The 16,046-nt window shown below is 32.9% G+C and overlaps 1 pseudogene; it reads right to left on the bottom strand.

The window, feature by feature from the left end:
* LOC112744591 (lupeol synthase-like) overlaps positions 1-2,977 on the bottom strand; it is an 87,097-nt pseudogene extending 84,120 nt beyond the window's left edge.
* Between the last annotated feature and the right edge of the window lie 13,069 nt (positions 2,978-16,046).

Genomic DNA, 16,046 nt, shown 5'->3' with positions numbered 1-16,046 from the left:
CCATATTATTATATATTTTAAATTAATATAATCTAATCCGTAAATAGAGTTAATTTGGATTCTATGATCTTAAACCAATATCCAAATTAATTGAGGTTAAGTTTAATGGGATCTGAGTTGAATCCTTGTCAAATGTAGAATTAATATAACCGGATCGGATCTGATCCATTTTTATCGATAGTTCGATACCCGTATGGCCGTAAATATATACCTCTGCACCGCAAACACTACTATACCTGCTGTTACGTTCTCTTCATCTCCGACTTCCACCTTTCCCAGAGTCGTTTGAAAATTGTTTTCTTTTTTTAACTGCGAGTTAATAATCTATCAGTACACTATTTGGTAATAACTAATAAGGCATGCTAAAATATCGTTAATATTGTAGGAAACAGGTAAGCAACATAAGCAAAAAACAAGAAAAGCAATTAATCATGAATATATATAAGATTTTTGTCTATTTTGTGAAATAAAAAGAACGAACTTAAAACTATTGAATATATGTTAGCTAAAAAATTGTTGGCTTAATCACGTCAATTCATAACAATAAATAACAAAAATATTATCTAATTAACTATATTAAAATTAATTATTAATATAAAATATATATTAAAATATAAAATATATATTAAAAATAATTAAATAATATATATATTTATATATAAAAAATATTAGAAAATTATTAAAATTTATTATTTTTAACTATTAAATAGCTATTAATATTTAAAAATATAAGATAAATTATGTTATTAAATTATTAAACTAAAAAATTGAATTAATGAATAAAAATAATAAATTTTTATGACTCTGTAACATTTTTTTTATATAAAATTACATAACGGCTAATTTTTATGTATACCTGGTCTGGTTGTAATAAATTAAATAATGTAATGAAATTATATATATATATATATATATATATATATATATATATATATGTTAGGATTTGGTTGAATTAGTCCTACATTGCTTAGGATAGCAAATGGAGTGGGTGGCCTTGGCTATAAATATGAGGCTAAGTTCTTCATTTGTTTTTGCACCAGTCAGAAACACTTTAAGCTTGTATCTGATTTTTCTTTTCCTCTGTACTCTTTGATTAGAGAGTGTTGTGAGGTGTAGTTAGATATTTGCTTTGAAAGAGTGTGGGTGTACTGGGGTGCCGGTGAGAGAAAGAAGTCTATGTGTTGTAACAATTTTCACATAGTGATATTCTCTGGTTGTCATTTGACAACGGCCGTGGTTTTTTCTCCGGTAATTGGAGTTTCCACGTTAAATTCTTGTGTTGTGATTGTATCTATTTTATTTCTCTGTCAAAGGTGTTTTCTCAAGGGGGAATGGTGTCTTATTCCCTTCAATATATATATATATATATATATATATATATATATATATATATATATATATATTAGAGAAAATTATACTATTCTTCTTTGCGAGATGTTAAAATGACATTCCTCTCACTTCTATTTTATAAAGGTATATTCTCCTTTCTTCTAACTTTTAAAAAACCTAATTTTTAATCCATTTTAAATTTTTTGTGTTAACTAATAACTTTATCCATTTTTTAAGAAAAAATAAATTATTTTTAAAAAAATACCAATTAGTAAAAATTTTATTTTTTATTATTAAATTTTGTTTATCAAAATATCTTTTAATAAATTATTCTTTTATCGATTAAATTGTATTTTTTTAAAAATTAATAATTATATAATTTTTTTCTAAAATATCTTTCAATAATTTTTTAATTATTAAATTATAATTTTACCAAAATTTTCGTTGACAATTTTATATATTTTACTATTAATTTTTTGATATTTATATATATTATTTTAACGTTAAATAAAAAATTTTAGTAAACTTATTTTTCAATATCAATAAATATTAATTGTTATATATATTAACTATGATAAGATTTTTTTATTTAATATTAAAATAATATATATTGATATCAAAAAATTAATAGTAAAATATTAAAATAATTGTTAACAAAAATTTTAGTACCATCACAATTTAATAATTAAAAAATTATTGAAGAGTAAGTATCATAGAAAAAAATAATTTAATTATTAATTTGTTTAAAAGTATTTTAATAAAAATACAATTTAATTAATAAACAAATAATTTATTAAAAAAGTATTTTGATAAGCAAAATTTAATAATAAAAAATAAAATTTTTATTAATGGGTATTTTTTCAAAAAATAATTTATTTTTCTTAAATAATGGATAAAGTTAATATTAGTTAATACAAAAAATTTAAAATGAATTAAAGAAGAGGTTTTCTAAAAGTTAGAAGGGAGAAGAATATATATTTATAAAATAGAAGAAAGGAGAGTATCATTTTAGTATCTCGCAGAAAAGGAGAGGAGAATTTTGTCTATATATTAAAAACATAACATTTGAATTGATAACAAATATTAAACTCATACCTGCATTCTCATTAAGAGATCAGAGTTCTGTCTGATGAAAAATCTGTTTTTTGTGAACTCTTGGCGCAGCCTTTCAACCTCAGCACGTTCTTGAGGTGTTCCAGCATTTGGATCAAACTCCCAGTGTTGTCTTCCAATGAAGTTATTCTCTGAAACCAAATTCTCTCCTCCTTCTGCTAACTTCAACTTCCACATCTTATCTTAACTATCACTGAAATCACGTGCGTGCCTTCGTTCTCTCCTTCAATTCCTCCTAACTACTGCGTTCACAATTCACACAGTACACATTCATATATATTACATTATATGTAGATTGTAATTCGTAATAAAATAATAAAATAAATATTAAAGCAAGTTAATTAGTTAGTTAACGCTGACTGAAATATGAGAGTATGATTAAAGTAATGTGTTCGAGACACTGTATGTGGTGAAAAGATCCAGAAACTTTTGAAGAAAAATTGAAAGAGCCTCAAGACTCAAGAGTCAAGACTGAAGAGATAGACTCAAGTAGAAAGGGACAAGCGTTACCACACTTGCGTACCTGGAATAGAATGATATAAAACCAGACTCTGAAGGGATATATATATATATATATATATATATATATATATATATATATATACATACACACTATAATTAAACCGGTACATCTTACATTTTAATTTGATATTTTAATTTGATATGATAAATTAAAAATAATATTTTATAAATTAAAAATAATATTTTATAATCATAAATTTTTTAATTTTAGTATAATACTATCATTGTGTTATATAATAAGTGTATTGAATATAGTTATTTTATATTTATTCGAAACAAAATACAAATAAAACTGTACTACAAAAAAAAATGCTGAGTACCATCAATTTTTTTGTCGAAAGAACGGACAAAATTCGACGGTAATAATTAAGTTACTCTCGAAAGAAATCAGACAGTATAAATCTTGCTAATAAATGTTTACCGTTGAAAATTTTAGTCCAATGGTAACCGTCAGATTTTGCGATGGATTAACTGCTCGAAACACTATTTTGTTACTGGTAGATTTTTTCAATGGTAATTTTGGCACCACAATGTGTTGTTTCCCGCGCTATTACCGTCAGATTATTCACTCAGTAAATCCGACGGTAATGTCAATTTAAAAAAAATTATAAAATAAATGATAAATTTTCATTTTTTACATAATTAATGGTCTATTTATAAATAATAGTTACCTATTATTTAAAATAAAAGATAAAATATTCAAATTAATTAAAAGTCAAGTAAATCAAATAAATACAATGAAACAAAAAAACAAAACACTAATCACTAAAGATCCAGATAGTCCTTGTCGTCGTCGTTGTTTCCGTGGCCCTGATGAAGCGGCGCAGAAGGCGGTGATATCTGTGTGCCACCAGCAGGACCGCTCCTACCAGTAGTGGTGCTGCCACCAGCAGCGGTGTTGCCATCAGTAAGGATGATGCTAATGGCACGCATCTGAGTTTGGTACACTTCCATCTGAGCCTCCATCCGCTGAAGTTGCTTCAGCTGCTCTCCACACTCCAGCCTGAGGTCATTGGTGTCCGTCACGCGTGTGAGGATCTCTTGATACCTCTCCCATAATTGTTCAGCTTTTGAACCTACTGGTGAAGGTTGTAGGTGAGCTCCTGCACATGCAGCCTCAAATCCACGCTTTTCTCGGGCTCGACTGGTGGTAGAGGCGGATGATGGCCTCAACATAGAGGTGCGGAGGCTGCTGGCGAAGAATGACCTTATCCCGTATACACAGTCATTATACGGTGCTAAGGCGGTTTGATGCCAAACCGCATCGGGATCGCCAACTGAAGCACCAAATCCATCAGTGGCGTCCTCCCCACTTTGCTGAGATTGCTGAGTCGCAACCTCTAGTTTGTGCGCGTAGGACTCTTGAGTAACAGATGTTAATGTGATTAGTACGACAACTATACAGTTAATTTCTAATTTTATATCAGAAGATCAGATGTATGTTTACTCACATAATGATTTTGAGATCGTTGATCAGCAAATCTTGCTTCGTTCTATTTTAACTTGTGGGTGTACTTGAACGTCTCTGCCAATGTCACCTCGCGATCCAACGACTTCAACTACACATGTTGCATTGAAATAATATGATTAGGATGCCTAGTAATGATATGTAAATGAATATAACTAGGTTAATAACAAAATCAAAGATGTTACATACCAGCCTGACCTTAGTCTTTATGAAGGTCGTTGGACCGCCGATATACATGGACGACTTAGCCGATGCTCTGTTAGCTCTGTTGGTGAGACGCCGCTACTTGAATCACTCATCGTTCTCCTAGTAAACTAACAGAGCCTTCTTTATTTTTGGTCAGAACCAGGTCGTCAGGTGGTTCCGCTCCTCACGAATATCCTCCAACATATGCTATAGCCACCGGTCTATTCAATGGTCGTAGATCTTCTTGATGAGGACATCGTGAGAGGCGTCCCATATAAAGTGCAGTTGCACAAAGAAACTTTAAAATTAATTAATCAAAATAAAAGATATAAACTCGCTAAAAAAGTTTGAAATTAAAAACAAATTAATTTCCACCCATTTTTAAAACCATTTCTCTCTGGTCTCAGCAGGGATCTCCTTGTAGTTGGGCCATGGAAGGTTGTATATTAGCTTGATGACGTTGGTCATCTCCTGAGTACATTGATGCGTGAGCATCTTTACCCTATTTTCCCCTTATTTTCTAGTCATTTTTAGTTAGAATTTATTAAGTTTTATTATATTTTAGTGCAAAAATCCTGTTTAGATGCTATGTTAAGTGTTTTTATTTATTTCATGTGAGATTTGGAGCAATTTGAAAGAGTTTTGTGTAAAAAAAGAAGAATTGGAGCTGCCTCTCTGGGCGTTAAACGCCCAGCTGGCGTTTAGCGCCAACAAGCCAACTAAAACAGAAACATCTTAGCCTTTAATTACTATCTTATCTATCTTTTATTTTTGTAATTTTTATTTACAAACAATATCTTTTAGTTTTAGAATTTATTATTTTATTTTAGTTTCAAATCAAATTAGGTTAAGTATAAAAGGGAAAAGATTCACCCTTTAGGGGGATCTTCTCACTTCCGCACTTTCAAACGTTTCATAACCCTTGTTTTCTCTATGAGTCATGAGCCACTAAACCTCCTTGGTTAACATTAGCTCTGTTTATTTGTATGGATTAAGACTATTGCTTTTCTATTCTAATTAATGTATTGATTCACTTTCAAGGATTACTTTCGTTCTTCATTTTATGAATATGGGTGGAACGAGAGTATGACCCTTATTCTATATGCGTTCTTGTGATCCGTGGAAGACGTCTCTCACCTGAACAACAGCTTGAAAGTGAATTCCTCCTTAATTGTTAATTACTTGAACTAATTGGGATACATGACATATAATCCTCTTAGCTTTGGGTAATTAGGGTTTTTGTGGCCATAAATTAGATTTGAACTTAACCCTCTAATCAGAATCAAGTGACCAAGGGATTGGCGGTTGATGAAGGTTAGAGGAGACTAAATCACTAAGATATTAGGGTTTAGTCAATTACAGGTTGCCATGAAATGAATCTGGCATAATTAAAATAATTGGTAAGGAACCTTAATCCGGAATAGTAAACATCTCCGATACCTTAACTGTTTTCTCTCATTGATTTCTACACCAACTCAGTATTTGCCCTCTCATTCTCTGATTTACTGTTTAATGCTTTTGAAAACCTTAAAACAATCTTTTTCTGCTTGCCTGACTAAGCCAATCATTCGACCATTGTTGCTCAGTCCATCAATCCTCATAGGATTGACCCTCACTTACCTGAGGTATTACTTGGACGACCTGGTACACTTGCCGGTTTAGTTGTGGATATTCTCAAAATTTGCACCAAGTTTTTGAAGCCGGTTTAATTTTCTTTAATTTTTCGAATTAGGTTTTGTTTATTTCTCCTTAATTTTTTATTCCAAGTTTGGTGTCTTGTTAGTGATTTCTCTCTTCTAAAATTTTTGAAAAAAATTAGTAGTTTTCCTTGTTTAATTTTCAAAATTTTTGGTTTACTTTTCTTTTTTTTGTTTTTGAAATTTTTAGTGTAATTGCTTGCTTCATTTTATTTTATTTCTTTTTTTACATAGGATATCTCACTGGGAGTTCCCTATACTTTGACATAGAGACTCCCATTTTTTTTCGTTTTCTGTTTGTTTATGAGCAGAAACAGGAAGGAGCTCACCATGGATCTAAATGGAAATGAGCAACTTAGAAGGACCCTGGGCTAATATACTGCTCCCACCCCTGATTTCTATGGAAACAGTATTATTGTACCTCCCATTGGAGCAAACAATTTTGAGCTAAAGCCACATCTAATTACTCTAGTGCAGCAAAGTTATCAGTTTCATGGACTTTCGCAAGAAGATCCAAATCTATTCATCGCCAACTTCCTGCAGATTTGTGATATTGTTTAATTATTGGAGTGAATCCTGAAATTTACAAGCTAATGCTCTTCTTATTTGCTGTGAGGGATAGAGCAAAGCAGTGGCTTGATGCTCAACCCAAGGAGATTTTGGATAATTGGGACAAGGTAGTCACAAGTTTCTGAACAAGTTCTTTCCTCCTCAGAGTTGACTAAGCTAAGGACGGATGTTTAGACCTTTATGCAGGGAGATAGTGAGTCCCTCTATGAAGCCTGGGAGAGCTACAAGTTCATGTTCTGGAAGTGTCCTCCTGACATGTTTATGAAGGACTCTCTGACATGGCCAAAATGTCTCGAAATAATTATGCAGGTGGTTCTTTACACATAAAAAAATGCCTGAAGAGGCCAATGAACAGATTGAGATGGTTGCCAACAACCAGTACTTATACTCTTCAGAGAAGGCTTCAGTAAAGAAAGGAGTCATGAAGGTGGATGCTATAGATGCATTTCTTGCTCAAAACAAGATCTTATCTCAACAAATAAATCTCATCACTCAGGAATTGAGTAGTGGTGCATAGCCTAAAGCGGGTTGGGAATTTTAATCAAAATAGAATTAGCGTTGCAAGTATAGTCCCAACCCGACAATCGACCCACGTCAAAGTTTAATTCAATTGAAAATAACCGAGAGTAATTAAACCTCGGGTCATCTCCCTCGGACAATGCAATTGAGGTGTCACACTCTTGGTTGTAAAGAAAAGGGGTTTTCAATTGTGTAACGAAAGATTAAAAGAACCAAGAAATAAAAGGCTTAAGAGATGATAAAAAAGAATATTAGTGCAAGTAAAAAGGAAACTAGATCAAAACTTAGTGAAAATGCTATAAATGCATAAAAGAGCCTTGACTTGGGAATGAGAATTAAGGAATCCTATCATTGCCATAACCACAACTATGATAACTATGATGAGTTAATCTCGCTTCATCATCCCCTAACATCGAGGAGTAAGTCAAGCAAGCATAATTGACCTTAATCCATAAGTCCTAGCTAACTTACCAATTAACTTGGTAAAAAGCTAGTGTCAATGGAAACAAGAGTCAACTAACTATCCAAGAATTACCACTAAATGTCGGACATTATGACTCTAGTATCCTAGGAGCTCATTTCCCAAGTTAAGGTGTGAAAATCTACTTAAAATCTATAGTTGGCATTTTCACAAACATCTTGTGAGCTTAAAAACAAAACATGGTAAATTGTAAAAGATAATGAAAACTATAACCAAAATATTCACAATATCAACAATAGAAACTCAATCAAGCATATATCAATCATAAAAGACCAAATTCATAATCAAAAGATTCAAGAAGTCAAAATTACATATATTAACAAGTAACTTGAACTAACAGCAAAATGTAGCAAAAGTATTGTAATTAAAGAGGAAATTGAGAAGTACTTACAATAAAGATGAGCAAAATCTAAGATCAAAACTTAACTATAAAATGCTACAATGAAAATTTAAGTAAACTCTAAGAGAGAATTTCCTAAACTACACTACTCCTACTCCTAATTATGTGTTTTTCTATCTAAGTGAGCTCCCTAAGACTAATTCTAAGCTAATCTTTTGATATGGAATGATGTCCCCTTCATATAGCATCCAAAAATGGCTTTAGCACTCCAAAAATTGGGCCAAGAAAGTCCCAAATTTACGAGCCACATGACATTTTAATGAGGTCACGCGTGGGGACTTGTGCGTACGCACACTTGACTGTGTGCTTCTCCTTTGTTTTCTTCATATGTTCTCCATTTTTGCATGCTTCCTTCCACTTTTTCTTAGGCATTCTTGCCTAATTGAGCTGAAATCACTTAACAAAACACGTCATGGCATCAAATGGCATAAAAGTAGAATTAAAATGAGCAATTTAAGCACAAAAATGCATGTTTTCACATTTATGTTCAATTTAGGAAGAAATCACAAAAGCATGCTATTTTAGTGATTAAGTGTGAGTTTAGGTGATGATATCCGTCTGATTTATGCCAAAATTTATCATAAAAATATAGACTCATAAAGTAGCTTGCAGCGCCCAGTTGCTAATGTTCATAGTGCTCCTCAAGATGCTCCTTATGATATTAGTGGCAGCTTCCCTCAAGGTGAGACGTACAACTATGGCCAGTATACACTTGAGTAAGTCAATTACATGAGAAATTCCTCTAAAAATCTCAAAGATGGTCCTTATTCTCAGATTTTTAATCAGGGGTGGAGGAATCAATTAATTTGGCAATAATGAATGAAGGGATTACAAGTAATCCATGTCGATCTCTAAAGTGCGTATTGATATATCAATTCAATAAATATATAAATAGATATAAATAGATATATTTATTGAATTGATATATCAATACGCACTTTAGAGATCGACATGGATTACTTGTAATCCCTTCATTCATTATTGCCAAATCAATTGAAAAATGAATCCATCAATACAAAAGAAATTAAATAAAGAAAGAGTCTTTTTTTTATCTTTTTTTTATTTAATCGTTTTTTATATTATACTTAGAGATCTTAATAAGGATCGATGAAATAGTCAATTGGAATAAATATCCTAAAAAAATTCGGAATTTATTCGCAACTAAAAATTAGAACATTTCAAAAATTTAAAAGATCAAATAAGTCTTACTGTGTGAATCCTCGATTCAAATATTGAGATTTTTTGATAGACAAGAAAAATCAGGACCATCTCATTGTTTCCTCATTCTTACGTTTTTTCCACTGACAAATCCTTTTATTATTCGATTTGTATTAGATTTGAGTGTACCATTAGTATCCGAGTTGTGGATATGAAAAAAAGATTGTGATACAAATGTTGATAATAGTATATCGTTAATCATAATAAAAAAAATAAAAAGAAAGCGCTTTTACTACATACAAATACAAAGAAATTTCAGAATTTTTCTATTTCTTGGACGAGCATACAATTTATACCTAGTATTTTTTTTTTACTATTTTGACATCTAGGATTAACATATATTACTGTCAAGGTCAAGAATTACTTTTTTATTTAGATTAGATATATTTTTTTATTAAAAAAAAGGATAAGAGATTGCGAAAAACCAAGGATTGGGTTGCGCCATACATATGAAAGAGTATACAATAATGATGTATTTGGCAAATCAAATACTATCGTTTAATAACAAACTATTCGGATTGATTGATAAAAGACGGAAGGGACAAAGCATCTCCATATGCTTATCTGAAATTCTCACCAATGAATTACATAAGTATCTCTATCTTTATTTTATGTTTTATGTTATCCTCTATAACCATTTGAGTCCGCCTGACTGAGATTTACAAGATGACCATAGCTTGCTTCATACCAACAATCTCCGTGGGATCGACCTTTACTCGCGTAAGGTTTATTACTTGGACGACCCAGTGCACTTGCTGGTTAGTTGTGTGAAGTTGTGATAAAGAGTTGAGATTGCAATTGAGCGTACCATGTTGATGGCGCCATTGATGATCACAATTTCGTGCACCATGCAATGTATCTCTTCTCTCTGACCAAGTCAAATCAGCTTCAGAAAAAAAGTAAGAAAGAGAACGAGAGTGATAGAGCTTTTTCACTAAGCAAAACACCAAAGAAGCAAGAAAGAGAAACTAAGCTTGAAAGGCAGAAGTCATCTCAACAAATCCAAACCAAATCAAGCTTAGGTTATAGGTAAATCTTTTCTTCATACATGCAACTCGGTCTCATCTCCTCTTCCCAACTCTCTGCTCTATCCGAAAATGGCATTCAAGGGAAAGTTGTTCTCTGCCCTATTCTACTTCACATCTACGGTCACAAGTGATACTTGGGGACCAAGTAGTTTGTCAATGACTAAGATCAAGTTGACCATAAGAAGATTTCTATGGTTTCTGTTTTATGGCTTTCGGCCAAGTTGAGGAAGTCAGAAGAAAAGTTTCTACTCTGGGGATTAAGGTGAAAAAGTGAATCTGTGGGTTGGTGAAGCTCAAGGCTCAAGGTGTTGACCTTTGAAGAAGAACCCAGCAACATGCAAGGAGATAAAAGAAACTTGATGTTCATTCAGGAAGCAAGGGAGAGAAAACCAGAGAGAAAGAGAACAATGTTCTGTTAAGAAGTTCATCTACTTGGATAACGCTTTCTTTCAAAGAAGCATTTGGCCAATACTGAAAAACTGCATCTGAGGTTTGCGAATCTAGTTTGCACATAGCTAAGAGGCTGCTGATGAAGTCAATCTCCTTCATGTTTTACTGATTGTAATGTACTTTTCTATGTTTATCTTTCTGTAATTTCTTGTGAGAAAAGGCATTGTGAGAAAGCTCAAGTAAAAGCCATGAGTGGAAAACGGCTGAGTGATACACTTGAGAGAAAAGCCTAGAGTTATTTTTCTGATTTCTTTAGGTTGGTTAAGTGTCTTGTATCTTGTACCTGTTTGGTATCCCTTTCTTAGTTGGGTTAGCACTAAGAGTGAATAGTTAGGAGTTAGCATAGCCAATGTCAAGTTAGGTTAGAACTTGAGTGTGAAATTGGTGTATGTAATACTGTTAACTATAGTGAAATTCTTCCATAATTGTGGAGGAGACTGGATGTAGGTTGCATAACACAAGGCAACCGAACCAGGATACATGCTGGTGTTCGCTTTTCATTTCTCTTTTGAGTTCTGTTTTCTGATATTCATGAGACAAAAATAAATTGTCTCATAAATTTCTGCTGTTAAGTTCAAACAGAATCAGAATTGTAATTTTGTAAAAAAAGGGTCATAACAGCAACTTAAAAAAGAAGGCATAGATTCAACCACCTTCTCTAAGCCTACCACAACCTTCAGCAACATCTTTAGTTATTAAAAGGAATGAAATTAATAAACTTATACATCCATCTTTCAACTTCTTTAGTTTCCTGAGATTTGCCACAATGATGAGCGAAAATTGAAGCTCATGGATACCGGCAAGTACATCAAATCACACAAGTAATACTACGAGGATTGAAGGATTGAACAAGTAAATTTTTTATTAAAAAGCCTGATTAGATTAATAAAACCTGATTAATTATCGAAGAAGGCAAGAGAGTATCTTATTGGGAGCCTTGAGAATCTTGAATGCCAAATGCTTGGATTCCACTGATAGTGAGCTTGAACGATGAATTGAGAAAAGACAGTGATGGTGAGAGTCAAAGGCTTTGGGGATGCAAATGCTCTTAGGAAAATCAATCTTATTTATTTATCTTAAAGTTTGCAAAGGTCTTTCACGACAAAATCTTTAGTAACTAATTTCCAATTCCTTGGCTCCTTGGTTTCTCAAGCATTAATTAGGCATCAATTAATTAATCAAGAGATTAAGCACAAACACTATTTTAGATTCAAATAAGATTTAAAAGTAGTCTTTTGGTCGAATTATATATCACGTATTCAAGCTAGTCATGTCCAGTTAAATCTTAAAAGAAAACATAATTTTCAAAAGTTATTCTAATTCGAATTATATGTCACTTATTCAAAATTAGAGTATTGAAAATCATGTATGTGTCGCACACTAATTGAACCACTATCCCTAGCCGAATTGAAATAGTCATGTGAAAGAGTTTTCAAGCTTTGATTCAAATATCAAATTTTCTAATTATAATAAAAGAATCCAAGAAGAATTAGCTACCTTTTGATCCATTAATCTGAATGAAGGACAAATAACTCAGTCAAGAAATAGATCAATACAGGACTTCAAAATAAAATAAACATAGATTAATTATCTATAAAAAAAACATAAACAGAGCTCCTAACCTTTTGAAAAAAAATTAGTTACCCATGAAGAAATAAGCAAAACAAGAAGAGATGTAGTCCGAGGACTTTTTGATCTTCTCTGTGAGCTACGCTCACTTATTTATAGGCTAATTCTAGAATTCAAAATTCAAACTATCCTAATTTTATCTCTCAAAGAGAAAGATAAGATAACCACTTATCTTTTAGAGAGGAAAACAAGATAACTACTTACTGACTCTTATTCAAATTCAAAAACGAATAATTCAAATCAAATCTAAACAACAAAACTCCTTACGTTTCTAGAAAGAATTAATAACTAATCTTCTAGAGTTTTTAATATTCTGGATGTTATTAAGGCTTCTAATGATGCGGATAATTAGTATTGGGCCCTAATTGTTGAATCCAAGAGTTGTAATTGCCTTTAAACCAAGCTTGTATTGAGGGAAATGGGCATGGAAAGTCCATTATTCTACCTTCAGGAGGGGTCCACACCGGGCGTGGAGTTGGCATGCATGAAGAACACCCAGCGGAAGTGATGAACCAAGAGGGGCCGCCGAACGTAAAGAATAGCCACCGGGCGTGGGTTGTGGGCCGTCAGGCATAGGGAATGGCCACCGGGCATGCTTCCTTGTGTGCTGGCGTGCCTCCTGTGCACTGGTGTGCTTCGTTTCCTGGGGTACGCTTTTGTTTCTTTAGGTCATGCTTTCTTCATGCCACACTTAGTAAAAACATAATGATGATGTAGATTGAGGGGCTAGGAGGTGCTTCCTTAACTGAACTTCCAAAAAACGCCTTTTCTTCAGAAAAATTATCGTTTCTTAGAAAATAGGTTGTTATACTTCTGCCGCCACTACACCTCCACCTCTCTTCAGGTTTTTTGTTTAAACTCTAGTGATTTCAAATTCTGTTATATCAAGTTAATTAATTTGTTAGTAGAGATTAGTTAGTTTAATTTTTTGTTTGAGTGGATTTAAGTAGTTAGGATAGGTTAGAATATGTTAGATTAGACTCTGAGATTGCTGAAAAATATTGAATAATTGAGCTGCTTGCTGATTTCTGCTGCTGAATTTGTTAGAAAAATGCTTGACTGTGTTAATAACGATTGAGTTGTTTGTATGTTATCTTAATAATGATTGAAAAAATTAATCGGTTCACAAGGATTGATGGATATTTGGTTTGGATGGAACCCTTAAAGGGTGGAGAAATCCGAATGTTAGGGAAGACTCTGTTAAAATTTTTATAAGATTTTCATTGAAATCAAAAAAATTAAAATTATATTTTTGAAATTGTTATATTAATTGTTAGGTTGCTGTAGTTTTGTGTAATTGTTAATTTGAATAATTAGTTTGATCTTAGTTTATGTTTTTTATTTTGTTAAGTTGGAGTTATGATAAATATTTATGGCATTTACAAGAAAACTATATATGTATATATTCATTTTGGTTCTTCTGAAAAGAAAATTTTCTCCTTTACAATTAGTGTTTTAGTGCTCTATAAGAACTTGTTAGTTTGGTAAATTAACCAAAATACGTATTCATTCTAATTTAATTATTTTGAAAGTAAAACACTATGTAATATCCTTTTTTTAATTTACTAAACCAAAACACTTTTAGAATTATTTGTTACTTCTTGAGTTTAATCTTATGTTATTATTTATTGGTGTTTGTTATGTTGTTAATATGTTACTAATATATTCGCCGTACAGACATGACGACAGGTAGCAGAGGTAGGTCCAGTGCGTCATGTGGTCGTGGTAGAGGGCGGGATTCCACTGAATTTCTAGGCTGGCGAGTCATCGTCCTCTACCCTGGCTACCCTGTCGGCCCATGTGAAGTCCCAAACAGGTCCATCGGACCAGCAGTTCATCATAGTCCTAAATTTGAACTGGGTGCCTCCTTTTACTATGCCCCTTACAAATGCAGTGATGACGTTGACAGAACCCGCGGTGGGTGATTCCTCCAATGCCCCCGAGTAGGATGTCCTCCACCACCACCCGTCATCTGTTTGAGAATTTGGCTCGATGGCATGCAATCGTGAGTTTATTTTTTTAATATTAAGTTTTTTTATCTTAAGTTTATTTATTTCAAGTTTGTTTATGTTAAGTTTGTTTATCTTATGTGTTTGTTAATGTGATATTTTTTTCTCTAACAGGTTTGCACCAAATCCCAATGCATGCACAGAGGAGATATCTGAGGTCATTAAGTCCATGTACGACCACCCGTAGCCGACCTACACGCAGATTTTGACTAATGTGAGAGAGCAGTGGTTTCAGAATTGAGCGGTAAGAATTCAATTTCCTTTGAATTACTTAACTGTATAGGAACTGTATTTCATTTCAACTAACTAATCTGGGTGAATCAATTTGTGCACTTGAAATTCATATGGGATGCAAAATACATTGTCATGATCAGTAAGACCTATGACCATCGCGCCGCCAAGCGGTTTCAGCAGATGATGAGCGATGTTCGTCAGGGGAAAGACCACCCGAGATCGTGGATCCGTCCAAACATCAAGCGTGACTTGGAGGCTTATTTTAGAGATAACGAGGGGTTCAAGCGTCGCTGTCTGACGAACGTCACTAACAGGACTTCGCCTAGGTCATCGAGGTATATGGGTGGGTCAGCGACTTTCATGAAGACGAAGACTAGACTAGTAAAAATTTTGGCATTGTTTAATATTTTAGTAGTTACTTGAATTTGTTTTTTTATTTCCTTTTTGATTAACAGATTAATTAATTAGTTAGTAGAGTAAATGTTAGTTTAATTTTCTGTTTTGGTGGATTTAAGTGATTAGGATAGGTTAAAATAGGTTAGATTAGGCTATGAGATTGCTAAAAAATATTGGATGGAAATCTTCAAGGATGGCAAAATCTGAATTTTAGGAGAGACTCTGTCGAAATTTTCATAACATTTTTAGTAAAATAAAAAAAATTAAAATTATGTTTTCGAAATTACAATTAGGATTTTGGTTCTTGCTTATATTTGTATGTCATTATTTAATTTGTTTGTTTATTCGATTAGTTGGTTGATATATTAATGTGTAGTCAATGTCGTTGGATCGTGAGGTGACACTGGTGGAGACCTTCAAATATTCCCATATTTTGAAGGCAAACAAGGAGAGATTTGCTGACAAGCGGTCTGCAGCCCATTATGTGAGTTTAAATTAATCCTAAGTTTCAGTTTTTTTTTGTTTAAAGTCAATTATGTAACTATTATCCTAATCACAACTAACGTGTGTGACGCAGTAGGAGTACACACAGAGGTCGGAGGCCGCGACCCATCAATCTCATCCGCGTAGTGGGGCCGACAAAGCCGGCTCCAAGACTTCCGTGGTGGATCACGATAGGATTTGTTGCAAGACCACCTCTGAACCCCACAAGAATCGCCACTTCGGGTTAGGGTCGTTCTTCGCTAGTGACTTCCGCTTCTTCATGTTGGTAGCTTCCTCTGCGTCTGCCTTTGCCA

The sequence above is a fragment of the Arachis hypogaea genome, chromosome 2 (genome assembly GCF_003086295.3).
Source record: "Arachis hypogaea cultivar Tifrunner chromosome 2, arahy.Tifrunner.gnm2.J5K5, whole genome shotgun sequence".
NCBI lineage: Eukaryota > Viridiplantae > Streptophyta > Magnoliopsida > Fabales > Fabaceae > Arachis > Arachis hypogaea.
The sequence above is the reverse complement of the archived record's forward strand: the minus strand, read 5'-3'. Positions and strand labels throughout refer to the sequence as shown.